Genomic DNA, 16,717 nt, shown 5'->3' on the forward strand with positions numbered 1-16,717 from the left:
ACCATTAAGTTCATTTTCTATGTCTGTGAGTCTATTTCTGTTTTGTAAATAAGTTCATTTGTATCATTTTTTTAAGATTCCACATATAAGTGATACCATATGGTGTTTATCATTCTCTGTTTTACTTAACTTAGTATGATAATCTGTAGGTCCATCTATGTTGCTACAAATGACATTATTTCAAGAGTGACCATTTATGATAAAAGTGTCACACTAGGTAAAGGAAAAATAGATAAACTACCATGGGAGATCAGCAGAGGAAAATACTACTTCCTGCTTTGGGGTGTAGGGAGATCAACAAGATTCTCTGGATGAGGAAGCGTTTGAACTGGTATCTGAATAACTGGTGAACTATGGACATATGGAAATGGGGAGAAAAGTGTTGCAAATTGAACTAGGTAGATGTACAATTTCAGCTGAAATAACAAAGACCAAAAGGCCAGTAGCTTAAACAAGGTAGAAGTTTTTCTCTCTCACATGAGCCATTCAGAGCTAGTAGATGGCTCCACACACCCTCCATCTTCTTGCTGTGAAATCCTTAGCACACATTTTCCATCTCATGGAACAAATTCTTTGCTTCAGCTCCCATCAACCTGTCTACCTTCCAGGAAGCAAAGGAAAGGAGGAGACTTGGAAGGCCTATCAGTTCCTCTGGATACCAATCTGGCAGTTGCATATATCATTTTTACTTTTCAGTTCCCATTTCCAAGCGGCCTTTTTATTTGCTTGTTGTAAAAAATGCAGTATTTATGAGAGTCTGGTCAGAAAAAGGAATATTCGTTTTTTTCAGTCTACCATGCAAGATGAGGGAAACCAAGTAAAAGTGCTGAAAAGAACACTGGGCTTTGTGGTGACAAACTAGTCACGAATTAGCCAAGTAATTGTGACTAGCTTTCCTAACCTATTTTTAAGGTCATAAAGTCCAAATATAAACCTGTAATTACAAATCAGCCTGATAAATACCCAGGTGTCTGTGAAAACAGAAGATTGAGAGTTGAAAAGTATGCTATGAGAAATTGGAACTTAGTCACACCTAGTTGCAAAGGAGACTAGAAATTTAACAGGGGTGGAGGCATATTATTACTAAAGAAAAAGTTTAGAAATGGGCACTGAGAGACAGCTCTCAGCCTGCCACTGAGCTTGTAGAAAAGTGCCCTTGGGCGGGTGCATGATGCACTGCTCAGATCTGCTTTGAGAAATAAAGAGATTATATAAAGGGTTTATTTCTCTATCTGCTGGGAGTGCTGCTGGAAGGCAGACATCAGCTGTTGGCCCTTTTGGAGGTTTCCCCTAATGAAGAAAACTGCCCTCAAAGTAGGCTACATCCAAAGATGAATCAGTGTGGGTTCCTCAAGGCCCAGCCTCCTCACCCCAACTCAGGACCAGACAGGCTCCAAAAGCTCCTCCTGTGTTGGGCCTTCATGGAAGCTCATCTTCCTCTGCCCAGTCCTACTTCTTTCTGTCCCCTTTCACAGCTGTAGAAAAGCACTCCCTAATAAATACTCTGTCCACTAACCTCTGCCTCGGAGTCTGCTTCCCAGGGAACCCCATCTGGGACAGTCGCCAAGCGACTGGTTTGATTTGGAGCATAGAGTGTATAAAGGGGACAGCAGGAAGAGAGGAATGACCTGCAGCTCCAGGTAAAGTTGTAGAGATCTTGAGCTGTCGTGCATGGACTTTGCTGCTGCAAGCAGGTTTCTGAGGCTTGGAGGGATGGAAGCTGTCCGGCAGCAGTATATACGATGGGCTGTGGGTAAGAGAGGCAGGAGGTGGGCAAACCAGTTAGGATACCAGGGTCACACCACAGATCCAGGGTAATGAAGAACTGAAACAGGGCTGTGGAAATGCAGAAAGGAGTGGGACAGATCACACAGGTAGAATCAACAGAACTGGGCAGCTTGTTGTGGAACGTATGAAAGAGAGAAGAGTAACTGCTAAAGGCCAGGTTTGATACTTGGTGATTAGCGGACCGTTTTTCCTCAAAAAAATTTTGAGGAGGGACTTCCCTGGTGGCGCAGTGGTTAAGAATCCACCCGCCAATGCAGGGGACACGGGTACGAGCCCTGGTCCGGGAAGATCCCACATGCCGTGGAGCAACTAAGCCCGTGCGCCACAACTACTGAGCCCACGTGCCACAACTACTGAAGCCTATGAGCCTAGAGCTTGTGCTCTGCAACAAGAGAAGCCACCACAATGTGAAGCCCCTGCCTTGCAGAAACTAGAGAAAGCCTGTGCCCAGCAACGAAGATCTAACGCAGCCAAAAAAAATTTTTTTTTAAATTTTCCTCCTCAGGTTAATAAAAATACCTTTAAAATTTTTTTTGAGGAAAATTGGGATGGTTACACTTAAACTTTTGACCATATCTCTGTGTAGCAAAAAATGAATTAAACAAAAACCTCTTACTTCCATGACTATAACCATAATTATACTATTTTGGTCTGAAACTGAAATTGTAAGCATTCAGCATTTCAGAAACTAGAGATGAGAACGACACTCCCGTACTTATTAGGAGCCGAATATTGATTTGTCAGCAGAGTAGCTATTTATTAATAACATCATGGTAGCTCTCTGCAGAAAAATATTATTCCTGAGCCATTATGACCTAAGGTGGAACACAAGAAAGGTGGTAACTGTTCTTGAGGCTCAAAACTACATTTTCAACGCCACGCAGAGAGATAAGACGCTTAAGGCATTTTATCAGGCATTTGGTATTTTGAGAAATGTGAGTTGAACCTGAGAAATAAAAGGAGCCAATCCAAGTAGAAACTCATGGTTACACGTAATCAAAATGGCTCTATACTTCACTGAGTTCTTGTATAACCTCTCCTTTCCTGGTGATGTGTTGCCTGGAGCCACATTTCATTAGTTACGGTTAGAAACAAAGAAATAATTTTTTCTTTACTAAAGTTAAAGAAACTCTGAGAAAGCCTTGTACTCAAATATTTATATGGACCAAACACTCAGATGAAAGGAGGAAAATGTAGACATTCAGTCCATTTTTGCTTTGTTCTCAGGTTCTATACCGACTAGGTAGCTGCCCATATGAAATAAAAAGCCTTTGACTTTTTACAGACAAATGAACTACAGATGAATGTTTGTGGAAGAAATCCTTTGACTATCAAAGTTTGTAGGATTTCCAGTTAGTTACCCAGAAAGGCAAACAATTCATATGTCCACAAATCACATATCACTTATGTTAGCTGACTGTTACAAATATTTTGTGACATAAATCATCTCTCTGTTTGGGTGACTTTCCTGCAATAATTTGAGAGTTAGCTAAATAGCTTTGCAATTAGTTTGGTTAAAAAGCTTTATATATATTTACTTTTATTATAGTGAAAGAGAAGGATAAGTATGGAATTCCTTGCACAAAAAAGTGATTGCTATCTAAAACTGAACTTCTTGCACAAAAAGTAGTTGACAGCTAAAAATGATGTTGACATCTTGCTTTGGAAACAAGAGATTTTGTTTCTACCATGGAAAAATTAAACCCTGAAAGCATCCCTAGTGGAATAATCCCAACCCCTCATAATACTGTTCTTCCTCTTTTATAGATTCTCTGAGGGCCTGAGAACGCATTAACCTTTCTATTCAATGTGAGAAAGACTGTTCTATACAATGTGTTAAATGTGGCTAACACTTGTTCTGGGAACCATTTCAGAGAAAGGGAGAAGCGTGGTATCAGACACCTACTGACATCCTGGTTCTGGACACTGGTTGAACTACAGTGATTTAGAAATGAAGTGGGTCATATTTGTAAATACGAGTTTTCAAAAGTGGTGAGAGACAGAGTTTGGGTCTATTAGCAGATGAGCATGACTTTAACTTTATTTCGTTTGCTCGGATTCTCTCCCGTGGTCTAAGGTTTTCTGTCTGAAACATTTGTAACTGGGGAAGGTAAGGTAGGGGTTCAACAGTCTTTACAACCAGCAGGACACTAGAGCGTTTCCAGACCAGCTGGGCATTCGATAAATTGTTTAATGCAAATGCTTCTGGTGTGTGGTTTGTTGCTTGATCTTTCTGGTCTTGAACTGGATCGTTGCAATGGTTGTATAATAGATCTTTTGGACAATTCTCTCACTTATGCCTGTTACCTAGTGAGGAAGAGGTATTGAACTCAAGAAATCTGTTCCAAAATCAAATTTCTTTTTCTGCTGGTGATGACAACCTATGTTGGGTATCAAGGGCAGATGTCATGTTTGAGAGCAGAGGGGGTCAATTTTCTGATAGCAGCTCTGGATCAGGCTTACAAGTTGGAAAAAAATTACAAACTTATATATGAGAATTTGTAAACTTCTCACTAAGATTTAATCAATGACTTTGCTGATGTCGCACATTTGTTGGAGTCTAGATATTTTCTTGCATGATTATTAATTCAAAGCCATGTGTAAATGGATGCCCCAAGATGTGTGTTAGGTATGAAACTTCATCAAAATATGGGATCCCAAGATAGGATGGATATACATATACATACATACAAACATAGATCTGTGTATATATATTTGAATATGTTATATGTTCTTCTAAATCTATGCCTATAAAAATTATGCATAAATTTAAATTCCCCTAGGATTTCACCCTCAGATATGTCAGAAGCATGGGGCTTGTTAAAAGAAATTTACTCTGCTTCAGGAGCTGCTGGTCATTACAGGAGGGGTGGTCACCTCAATTTCTGAAGGTTTTTAAGGAAGGGGTGAGGGGAGGGTTAAAAAGGAGCCTGATTGCAGAGTGGCTGAATGGTGAAGCAGTGTGTGCTCTCCGCATATTTTAGTAGGTTTCAGTAGCTTCAGATATGTGTGCCTAATGACACTTGAATTTGGTCGATACAAGTCAATTTTATAAGCATAAGGGGCTGAAGTTTTTTTTTTTTTTAATTCATTATTATTATTTTTCTTTAACTTTAAATTTTATTTATTTATTTATTTATGGCTGTGTTGGGTCTTCGTTTCTGCGCGAGGGCTTTCTCCAGTTGTGGCAAGCGGGGACCACTCTTCATCGCGGTACTCGGGCCTCTCACTATCGCGGCCTCTCCCGTTGTGGAGCACAGGCTCCAGACGCGCAGGCTCAGCAATTGTGGCTCACGGGCCCAGCTGCTCTGCGGCACGTGGGATCCTCCCAGACCAGGGCTCGAACCCGTGTCCCCTGCATTGGCAGGCAGATTCCCAACCACTGCGCCACCAGGGAAGCCTTGAAGTTTTGTTCTAATGAGTACTGATGCAATTTCAAAGCTTGCATGGATTGAAGATTGTAAAAAGTTAGAAGTCATTTGTGTTTTAAAGCAATGTTTTTTCCCCTCAGTCTCTATTATAATACATGATTTTATTTCCTTCATTTCACTTTTGCTCTTTTAAATTATCTTGTTTATTGATTTGTTTACTTAAATATTGTTAGTCTTTTCCAGTAGAATATAAGTTCTAAAGAGCAAAGACTTAGCTTGTTTTGTTCATTGATGTATATCCCCCATGCCTATAACAGTAAATGTCACAGTTGTGTGTGTGTGTGTGTGTGTGTGTGTGTGTGTAATATAGAACAAATGAATTGCTTTGGTTTGGGCATCTGTGTCAGTACATTTCAACGTCTTGTTCTTTGCCTGTCTTCATCTGCTGTGTTCCTCATTATTTGGGGATTCATCGTGGTTTAAATCATATCCTGATAATCTCTCATTTCACCCAGTAGAGGACATGCTTTGAAATACCGAGTATTGGGTCATTTCAAAAACCTCCTTTCTGCTCAGGAAGATGCCGTGGATGGACCCTCACATCTCACTGTCCTGACCTCACTCCAGAGAAGGAGCATAGGGATAAGACTGGTGATAAAAGAGAAGAGTGACTGTTGTCATCCTTAGAGGGACTGGATTTCAGGGTAGGGTGTGGTATATTTGTGATTTCCTTCCTTGTTTTATTAGCACTGATTAAACGACTAGGTGGTCTAATAGAAGACATCCTAAATAACCAAAAAATTCTACTATTTTTGGTGCGTGAATTTTTGCGTCATTTGTTTTCTATAAGGAATGAAAACATGAGCTTAAGGTCTTTTCTAAAATAACTTCCATAGATGATATGGACTTATAATTTTTTTTTACTTGAAATTTAAGTAAACAGAATGGGATTAAGTGTAATCCTTTGTTCTTTATATAATCTATCAGTCCGTTGGCCTTTGGTATGCAAGTATGTATTTATTTATTCACCTACTTATTTATTTAAAATCCTATAAAAATATCTATGAATCTACTACTCAGTGTGATAATTAGAACATTGACAGTAGTTAACATTATCTGTGAAACTTTTCCATGTTATCCATTGGACTCTTCACTCTTCCCTCCTAATGTAATTACTACCTTGACTCTTATAATAATCATTTCATTGCCATTTGAAAACATACCTAGTTTTATATTTTTACGTATTTCTAATAAATGTGTTGTTTGGTTTTAGTTATTTTAACTTTATAAAAAGGGTATTGAAATTTTATATATAATCTTTGGAAACTAATTTTTTCTTCTCAATATTATATTTATAACACCATACATGGTGTTCCAACTAGCTGTACTTCATTTTAACTCCTGTGATAGCCAATTGGGTGAACATACTACAACTTGTTTATTTATTTATTCCCTACTTCTTTGGCATTTGAATAGTTTCTGGGTATTTTCTATACGAATGGTATCTCTGTAAACATTCTTATATGTATTTATTAGTGTACAAGTGAAAGAATTTCTCTGGTGTTTATACTGAGGGGTGTAATTGCTTACTCTTGGGGTATATCAATGTTTAAGTCCTTTCTACAGGGATTGTACCACTTTTAATTATTAATTTCAATAATTTTCTAAACTCCAGGATTTCAAGACATTTATTCAATTAATAGATTATTACCACAAATCATAGAAAAATAAATTGGTAAAGAAGAAAAGAATTTTGAGATTATCCATTTGGACCCATTTAATTTGCAGAGAACATTGATATGTAGGAGAGTTGAAATTATTTGCTCAAAGTTCTAGAAAGAAGGGGCTTTCAGATCTATCACCAAGTAGATTATGCAACCATCACTGTATTCTTTTTTTTTTAACATCTTTATTAGAGTATAATTGCTTTACAATGGTGTGTCCGTTTCTGCTTTATAACAAAGTGAATCAGTTATACATATACATATGTCCCCATATCTCTTCCCTCTTGCATCTCCCTCCTTCCCACTCTCCCTATCCCACCCCTCTAGGCGGTCACAAAGCACTGAGCTGATCTCCCTGTGCTATGCGGCTGCTTCCCACTAGCTATCTATTTTACGTTTGGTAGTGCATCATTGTATTCTCACCAGCATTTTCTGTTTCTCAAGTATGCAATGTTTGGTGAATAATATTAAAACTTCTATTTTTAAGGTAAAGAAGTTAAGATCTAAGAAAATAAAGATAAACAGTAGTGGAGTTATGCCAATTTAGCGTTAAAGTTGAATTTATTCAATGCACAGTTTTCCATCAAGTCACGTTGCCTTATGGGACTGACTTTGCTGATTGCTTCCCCAACAGCCATTCCCAACTCCCTGGACAAAGTACTTTACTGTCTTACACTGGAGCCCTTTCCCTCAGACTTACTTGTATCTATAAATGACCATGTAACATCTTTGTAGTCCATGAATTAAGACTTAGTCCACTGATGAAGGTCGTAGAAATGCTTTTACTTTCTTGATTAAAAAATAACAGATGTGTGGGGACTTCCCTGGTGGCGCAGTGGTTAAGAATCCGCCTGCCAATGCAGGGGACACAGGTTCGAGCCCTGGCCCAGGAAGATCCCACATGCTGTGGAATAGCTAAGCCCGTGTGTGACAACTTCTGAGCCTGTGCTCTAGAGCCTGCGAGCCACAACTACTGAGCCTGCGTGCCACAGCTACTGAAGCCTGCATGCCTAGAGCCTGTGCTCCACAACAAGAGAAGCCACCGCAATGAGAAGCCCATGCACCGCGATGAAGAGTAGCCCCCACTCGCCGCAACTAGAGAAAGCCCGCGCGCAGCAACAAAGACCCAACACAGCCTAAATAAATAAATGAATAAACTAACAAATAAATTAATTAATAGAAAAATATAACAGATGTGGCTGGGCTGAAACAACCCTTTCACCTACTTCCTGCCTTGAATGTAGATGTGATGTCTGGAGCTGCGGCAACTAACCTGTGAGTCCAAGGAAAGGTTAGGGGAATCACAGAAACATGGGCCTGATATCCTTGGGCCACTGAACTAACATCAGCAGCCACATGTTTCCAGATTTCTTATTAGGTAAGAAAAATAAACCCCTTTTCATTTAAGCTAATATATATATATATATATATATATATATATATATATATATATATCTGTATATACATATATATGTATATATATGTATATACATATATACGTAGGTTTTCTTTTACTGGTAGCTTAATGAATTCCTAGTTAATACACCATGTTACAAAAATGATCTCAAACTAGATTTCGAATGATTCCCTTTTTCCAACGACTGAACATGAAAATCCTGTCATTGGATGAGCAATGTTTTTTCCCTCAGGGGAAATGATTTTATACTTTTATGCTTAACTTCTACTTTTAGATTATAGTCTTTCAATCAAAAACCCCATTTCAGAGGATGTGTCCATAATCACATCAAAGCAATATTTCCATTCAGCAAAAGCATGATTTTTAAAAAAAAGGGGGGCACCAAATAAAGAAAAAAAAAAAAAAACTCTAAATTGGCTGACAGACATTTTGATTTCTTTTTCCAGACATGAAAAAGAAATTTCATTAGTGCAAAGTTGACTAATGACACTCACTACTCCAGCTTTGGGTTCAAAATGAGACTATTCTCATAAATAAATTCAACCAATATTAATTAAGAAGTTATATGTGTGTTGGGCTCTAAAGCTGAGAGTAGTCAGGCATGATTCCCAGTCTGAAGGAGCTTGCTCTGGTTAGGGTAGGAGGGGGATGGTAAGGAGAGACAGATAAGCATACATAACAAATAGAATACAGTAAGCATATAATGGAAGTATGCACAAAATTGTGTAGGAATCTAGAGCAGAGTAGAGCTAACTCCCCTAGACACACACAAGGCAAGGAAAAGTTTCTCATCCCAGGAGCCCTTCTTATACTGTAAGATGTTTTATGCCTTCAACATATAGGTCTATGTCCTTATTTGTCCTTTCACAGATGTTTTCTTCTTGGCAGAAGTCCTTAATTGTCAGTAGACCTCTGGCTTTCTGAGCTGTAAACCCCTCTGCTCCAGCTATTATGTTGAAGTAGAGATTATATGTTGTTTTTTGATACTCCATCATAACTGAAGCCTTAGGGAAAAAAACTTACTATTGCTAAAAGCTTAGATCTTGTCATTGTTGCCGTGGTATGTAAAACAAATAGAAAACAAATCACTTGTAGTCTCCTTTGGAAATGAGTAGCCCAAAAGACGGGACAATTCTGAAAAGCCAATACTTACAGTAGTCACTCTTAAAGTGCTGGGGTTATTGCAAAGACATACACTCATCTCTTGACAAAGCCACAGGAATCCCTATGGGCTTTGCAACCTACTGGAAAGAATGGGCGAAAGATGAATGTATCTTGAGAAGTACCCTAGAAAGAAACCACCACTAAACCTGTTATCATAACCATAGTATTTTCACTTGTATAAGTAGGAAAAATATGAATGAACCATTCTTGTATTCCCGAGTAGCTTTCCTTTTCTGAACATTTTAGAATCAATGTCCAATATCATCTGACTACTTACTTCAACTTGTCCTTATGAATGTGATGACACTTAAAGACTGACTAATCCACTTATCCCAATGGGCATTCCAGGAAATTGTCCATGTTTATTGCCATCTTCAGATGATGGAAAAGCATAAAAAAATGAGAGAAAGTAATTATTTTTACTATCTGATCCTAAATGTTAAAGAAGCACCCTATTCTTAAAGGCTGGCCCCATCATTTGCAAATTAATGCACTGCTGAAGATGCAAACTATCTATATAACTGCTCTCGAATTTCATTAAAATTAATCGGAAGTCCTTTTTAATGTCTTTGAGAATTGCTTCAAGTGGCAAAAATCAGAAAATCTACCCACGGGTCACATCAGCTAATTGCGACTTACTTCTCCACTAGTCATTCTTTCAGCCTAGGCTGCAACCACACAAAACTGAGACAACTCTCCGGATGACAAATGCCAGTCAAACCAGTTATTTAGCTTCATGTCATTTTAAATGACCCATTGGTTTCCTGAATATTTTTTAACAAGTCAGAATGATGATGTAATGGATTGATTCCAGATGTAACTTGTTAAAATTATTCTCTCTGTAAGTTGTACCTGCCATATGCTCCCTCCCAGTTGGTAATGGGGAGCCAATAGGGGAATAAGGATAGACTACTGTGAAGAGAATAGAGAGTGACAGTCAGTGTATGTGTTTGTACAAGCACACTGTTTAGGACAGATAAATGACAATGTGTAAAGCTAAGTTTTGGAAACAGAACCATGTTCTAATTCTTACCAACTAACTTACTCAAGGAAAATCCCTTAGCAGCAAACTGGGGGGAAAGAGGAGTATAAATGTGAGACCATATATATGAAAATAATGTTTGGTAAAATGTAGGTGCTAATCAAATGTTTGTCACTGTTAGAGAGAGGCTAGTCTGTGGAAATGAAACCACAGGGATAAGATATCAAACTAAGCAAACTTATATGTTTAACAGAGTATTAAATGTTTCACTAAAATGATTTGATGGTGGCTTTCTTTTCATCGAAATGCAAGAATTTGTGTGCTATTTTCCTCTTGCAATTATTAGTAAGGTTCAGATTAAAGATACATATTTCTTTCCAAGAATCTCTCCAAATTGCCCTAAGCAAGGAATTCTAAATGTATGTTACAACAGAATATATAGTTATTAAGATCTTCTAGATAAAAATATTCATAAGATGACTACTTAAATTTCAAGTGCAAGTTGGTAAATTGTATTTAAGAGAAATGTTTAATCAAAGCATTATTTTCTAGACTGGCACTATAAAAAGTTTTACTAAAGGTCAAAACTTCCAGTCCCAAGTAATTATATTGAAAAGAAAAGCAAAAAAGTATATGAGCAGACACTAGCTAGGCTTTTAAATATATATATATTTAAAGTCTTAGCTCCCATTGGCAAGAGTTGTCCTAGGATTTCTGGTTGGGACGGCAATGTCACACACCCTCAGCTGCTATAAAGCTGGGGTGACCATTTCAATTTATTATCTTATTATTACTTATTATAGTACAGCTGGAGCCCAACTACAGTGGTCTTTACCTTCACTTCGCTTCAGCCACTCACTTCAGAGGCTGTGCTCAGAATACAGAGCTGCTCCACCTCTGAAATCTGAAGCCTGAATATCCCTCTTCCCGACTAGTACCTTTCAGTGTCCCCTTTTTTACTCCTCTTACACGTGTTTTTTCCCTTCAACAGGGCTTCAGTTTTCTTCATTTCCAACCAGTCTTTCATCTCTCTACCCCTCATCTCTTCTTTTTTTCTAACCTGTGTATACCCTTGATTCCTTCACATCCCTCTCCTTCATCAGCATTTGCCCAAAAAAGTTCTAACACAGGATCAATATAATCATGACCGTTCTTTTCTCCTACATTCAGTCAGATGAGCACTGAAGGAGAAAAATAATAACTAGCATTTAACAAACACTTCGCTACATGCAGCACCATTCTAAGTGCTTTGCATGTATGAACTCATTTTATCCTCACTAGCCATAGGGAGATTTTTGCCCATTTTACAAGCAAGAAAACTGTTTCATAGGGTTAAGTAACTTGTACAAAGTATTACATCAAATAGAAGACACCGTCAATTGTAGACATCTCATTATCTGAAAAAAGCAAAAAAAATATTGCAATTCTGATTGAAAGGTGCCTTCAGTTGATAGATAAAACCTGATTTCAGTGGTGTTAAATGTGAAAATTTGCATCTAAGAATCAATCAAATATGACACATGAGGGAGATATGGTGCAAACCCAGGCAGTTTGGAGCTTCATCCATATGCTATTCTGCCTTATAAAAACCAAACAACCATGCAAAATGGTCTGTTACAAATTCATGGTCTCAAATTTTGCCTGGGCATTTAGTACTTCCTTTAGTCTCTTTCTCTCCCGTCTCTTATCTCCTCTCTTCTTTCTCTTCTTTTCAAAGATTATTCAAAGCCTTTTCACTCTCCTTAAATTCCTTACTTAATACCTCTTCTCATTCACTTTTTGTGAATGACTGCGGACCTTAGTTCATTAAGAAATTGAGACCATTGGTCACCATCTCTCTCAACTCCTGCTCTCCATCCAACATACCATACACAGATGTATCCATATCCAGAGGGAGCCTTTCTTTCTCCTTGTTCAGAGAGCAAAACTATCCCTTCTGTGTAATGCTGACTCTTCCTTATTCCCTTATCCCTATTGCTTCTGTGTCTTCTGAGATTGTTAGTTATCCTTCTATCTTGAATTTAAACTCCTCCCTGTCTGTTGGTTTCTCTCCCTCAGCTTGTAAACATGACAAAGACCTAACCCCTAACCTCCTGTTCCAATTCTTCTCCCTCTTCTTTTCTAAACTTCATAGAAAGTGCTTCTCTGGGGCTGTCTGCATTTCCTTGCTTTCCATTTCTGCCTCAGCTCACCATTTCTCCCCCAACACTCAGTCAAAATTGTTCTTAATAAGCAATTTGGTGACGTACTATTTTTTAGAGCCAATGGAAAATTCTTTGTCTTCATTTTATGGACTCCCTTTTCTGAATCTGTTGCTGTGGTTTATTTCTTCCCTCTGTGAAAATCTTTATCTCATTGGTTTCCAAGGCACCACATTCTCCTGGTTCCTCTTAACTCTACTTTTTAATCACTTAGATATTGGCATTTCCCAGATTCTATCCTTAGGTTACTATTGTACCCACTTTATATACTTTCCTATGAGGTTTTTAACTGTTGCTCACAGGTTGACAAAATCCCGAATTTAGACTTCTTTCTTGAGCGCTATGTATGTGTTTATCTTTAGTCCTCTCCTCTTCCTTGACTATTCAGCTTCTCCATTTGGATGTCAGTCATCTCAAACTTAACGTATTGAAAAGCAAATTCTTTTTTTTTTTATTAGTTTCAGGTGTACAACATGGTGATTCAAAATTTTATCTATTGTAGTCTGTTTGAAGTTATTATAAAATACTGGCTATATTCCCTATGCTGTACAATATATCCTTGTAGAAAAGCATATTCTTGAGTTCCCTTTCCCAAACCTATTCCTCAAACCATTTTTCCTCTCTCAGCTGATGGTTCCAAACCTCCATTTGCTTAGCCCCCAAAACTTGAAGTAATCTTGAATTTTTCTCTTTTTCTTGCACAATACATCCAGTCTATCAATAAATCCTGTCCTTTCTACCATCAAAATATATTCAGAATCTGGTCACTTTCACCAACTGTACTGCTACCACCCTTATCTAAGCCACTATTACATCTCATCTGGATTATTGCAGTAGCTCCTAACTGGACTCCCTGCCTCTGCCCTTGCTCCCCTCTAGTCTGGGCTCTACTGAGCAACCAGAGTGGATTTCTGACCACCTTTCTGACCTTATCTCCTACCACAATACCCAGAAAACACTCTTATCACACCACATATGTTCCAAGGCAATTATGCTTCCCCTATGCTCTACCTGGAGCATTCTCTCACATGCATATGCATGACTCACTCTTTCACATTAATAAATCTTTACTTAAATATCTCTTCCTCAGGAAGGACTTCTCAGTATTCCATATAAAATAGCTCTTCCCCCATTATCCTTTCCTAGTCCCACTTTACTTTTCTTTGGTGATCCTTTGTTTTTTTCTTACCATAACTGACACATTACACGTATACTTTTCCTCGGGCTTCAGAATTATAAACACTCATTATTGACTCATGACACTATTTGTTTATTTAATTAACTAGTTGTGTGTTTGTTTTTGATACACGGCTGTAAACTCATCATTTAACACAGAAACTAGAAACACAAATCACTATACATATATAATTTTTAAATTAAAATATAAATTTTCTTCTCCCACCCCCACTACAGTATAAGCTCCATGAGTACAGGGCTTTGTTTTATTCCTTCTGTGTGCACAGCATCTAGAATAGTGCCTGACACACAGGCACTTGAAAATAAAGTAAGCACTGCATATTTATATACCAATATTTTCAAGGGTAATGTAACTTTCAACATGTCTAAAACCAGAATTAAATCCCCACATCTTTACCTCTGTTCTCCTTTCTCTCTCTGCACTCTTTCCCTTGACTTCCCTTCTTCCTATCTCTTGACTTTTTTCCCCAGAAGCACAGGATTGCTTGGATGCTCCCTCCCTGCCTTTGATCATGCTAACTTCTCTGCCTGAAGGAGACCATTCCCTCCCCTATGGCTCCAGGAAAACTGTATAACTTTTTCTTCAAGAAGGTCACCAGTCACTTCCTCAAACACACTGTCTCTGCCCCCTTCTTCCCCTTTCTCGGGGTTCTCCCACACCAGTCTCTATCCCTTGTGCTCACACATTATGCTTCTGTAATTATCTTCTCCAAGAGGCTGAGAGCTCCTTGAAGTTCAGGAAGCAAGTTGAAGCCCTCATTTATGATCTTTTCCCACTTCCTCAGAAGATAAACAGAAGCAGACATTAGTATGTTCAGTTCACAGATTGAGAAACTGATTTCAGAGAAAGAGAAAAAGCCCAGAACCCCTAGGAATCCTCTCGAGATCTCTTTCTTCCTACTACTTGGGTAGAGGGAATGTTCCTCATGTCTTTGGTAAACCTTGCTATAAGCCTGGGTTCCTCCCTGTGCCCCTCTGGAAGGTAACCATGGATACTATTGAGCTGGCACAAAAGCCTTCAGTTAGTGGAGACTACCAGTGGTTTTCAGGATGCTTAGAGGGTTCTGAGGTGAGGGGGCAAAACCTGGAAACCGTGGCAAAGGTAAGACTTTTGCCTCAGGCTCTTGGCCTGGGTGTATTTCAGTTAGGGTGGGCCCTAATTCTCAGCAGAGCCCCCAAAAGGTGACAGGACTGACTAAGATATTAACTAGCTTTGAGTTGAGAACCAAAGAGAATCCCAGACGTCTCCTCTTCTTCGAAAGCAGGAACCCCTCTGTGAAATCTTGAGCAGTGGGCTGACGCAAGCAATACTAGCAGCAGCTCGGGCTCCTGGGGTGATCCAAGCCACAGAGCCTGGAGATAATGGGGTCTCCTGTCCCCAGTCAAGGGGAGCTTCCAGTGGTGCCTTGTCCCTACCCACATTCTTGCCTCAAGGATGTGTTTCTTTTCAGAGCCCAGGACCACAGGCAGGCAGGAGAAATTCACACCCAGGATGTCACTGGGATGCACCTTAATTTCCTTACTGACAGCTGGGAGGGCACCCACGTGCATTCTCTGACCCTAGGAGTCCTGGGTCTTCCCTGCTATCACTTTATTCTCAAACAAGGAACGTCTGGAGAGTAGAGATTTAGGGAGCCCCACTTACTCCTAGAAGGGCACGGGACTGGGTCCCAACTTTCCAGTTCCCACCAGCAGTGTCACGCCTCCCAAGGTAGGACCGGGAAGCCAACCACACAAAGGCTCAGTTCCGCTGGTGGAGGGGTTGTGTGGGTCAGTGTCAGTGAGGTGTGTACGGCTAAGCCTGCTTGTTTTCTGAAACGAAATCTTCAGGGGAGGGAGGGAAGAGGAGGGTGCAGGAGATGGACCTGGGGGCGAGAGGTGGCGGCCGTTTCCCGGCGTTTTGACGTAGACTTGAAGAGACGCCGAGCACTCCCGCTGCTTAAGAAGAGGCACCGTAACCTTCAGGACGCTGAAGGTGGGGACCGTCACTTGCTCAGGGAGCAGTCAGCATTTTCTCTCCACGCACTCCAAGGAATCCAGAGAGGGCTGCGCAGGTAAGTGCGGAGGGGCTCCCTTCTGTGACCTGGGAGTAAAGCCGCGGAGTAAGGAGGCTAATGGGGCACGAAGAACACAGGGTGTCCCAGGCAGCTCCGCCCTGAGGAGGGAGAGGCGGTGGAACCAGCTGCGGGATCGAGCCGTAGGGAGCACAGCGCGGGGCTTGTGGCAGGACGCACGCAGGATCCCAGGGTTGAGGAACTTCCAGGCTTGGGGAAGACTCTCCGAAGGGAAGGGAACCTGACGGAGCCAATGTGAGCGCTGCGGCGCGAGCAGGCAGCGAGTCCCAGACTCGCCAACTTCAGCACCCTGGACAGTATCCCGCCCCTGGTCTTCTAATAACTTAGCACTGACAGCTTCGACTTGTCCCCTAAGGAAAAACAACTTTTATGGCCCCTCGACTTTGATATTTTAGTTCAGAAGAGGACATATTAAATTTGATTTTGTTCAGGTAGGTGTCCTGTGTAAATAATATGAAATATTTTTGAATAACTTTGTATCTCAACATGCCTCTTCAGGAATGTGCCTGTTCAAAGACAGTTTCTGAAATACCGATTTAAGGGAGACTCAATAGTTTTGCTGCTGTACAGAAGAGAAAGATTCCATCTTATGGTGTTATTATGAAGTGTTTCCAATATAGACATATTCTCATGAGAATTCCCATGAGCTGTGCCTTGCTTGCCTTCATGATACTAACATCTAAAAGATTTGGAAATATAAAACTGAAAGTCAGCTGTATATGCCCTCCTGCTTTTTCTTTACACTAGAGTTGTTTAAGTGTAATATACATTTTGTATATCATATACATTTGTGAAGAT

This window comes from Eubalaena glacialis, chromosome 1 (assembly GCF_028564815.1).
Source record: "Eubalaena glacialis isolate mEubGla1 chromosome 1, mEubGla1.1.hap2.+ XY, whole genome shotgun sequence".
NCBI lineage: Eukaryota > Metazoa > Chordata > Mammalia > Artiodactyla > Balaenidae > Eubalaena > Eubalaena glacialis.